This window comes from Lithobates pipiens, unplaced genomic scaffold, assembly GCF_037356315.1.
Source record: "Lithobates pipiens isolate NorthernLeopardFrog02 unplaced genomic scaffold, aLitPip1_a1.2 Scaffold_22, whole genome shotgun sequence".
Taxonomy (NCBI): Eukaryota; Metazoa; Chordata; class Amphibia; order Anura; family Ranidae; genus Lithobates; species Lithobates pipiens.
In genome coordinates, this window is record NW_027507784.1 from 58,508,491 (window position 1) to 58,509,490 (window position 1,000).

The following is a 1,000-nucleotide window of genomic DNA, read 5'->3' on the forward strand; positions in this document are numbered from 1 at the left end:
GAGGATGCCGAGGGCCCGTCCAGAGAGGAGAAGAGCACCGTTTGCATAAGGCCCGGTAGAGTCCTGTGGCACATCTGCATGTATATGGAAGCATTAAACTTTGCCTTGTCCTCACATGGGTACCCCCCTTCATGTGCATAGATGTGCTGTAGGGCTCTGCTGGCCCCATAAGGCTGGGTAGAGCCCTTCAGCACATCTTTATAGGTGCCAGACTTAAGACCCGTACACACACAAACCGAATATCGGCTGAAATCAGTCAGTACAGTAGATACCAGCAGACATTCGGTCCGTGTGTACAGGTCCTTGTTTGACAGAAGCCGTTCTCATGCCTTGCATCTGTCAAACGAGCATGCTGGAAAACCAGCGGCCAATTTGCATCTGATCAGCACTCACAGACAATGGCTGCAAACGCTGACTGGTGTGTTCTGGTGAGGGGAGTCCCCCTTGTCAGAACACAATACCTCAGCGGGGAGATCGCTGTACTAACATTGCATCTTTATTAAAGGACCTCCTTGCCAGTTCCTCACTTAAGCTGAGTTCATATGCAAATAGGATGTGTTTTTGATGGAATCCAGTTCACATATCATGTGACCGGCTTTCAATAGAGCTGGTTCGCACATGGACACCGCGGTTTTAAAAAGGGTCCTGCGCATTTTTGGGTCTGGTTCGTGTGCGAATTCAAGGGAAAATTTGCACCTGAACCAGTGAATAGAAATGCTCCGGACTACAAACTGCAGCCACATATATGTGAACCCAGTCCTACGGTGTGTCCCAGGCTTTACAATGATAGCTGTGCTGGAAATTAGCTAAGTAAAGGGGACTGAAGTTTCTCTTTAGCTGCAGTAAGAAAAATCAGGTCTCCTACCATGCCAGGAGCTGTATGGTATGGTAGGGCTGTGTAAATCTGAGGACTGGATGGACATAAGTACACATCCTTCGGTAGGTAAGTCGCTCCCATATATTGTGTATATATACCATATTTCATCCATGCATTAAGCGG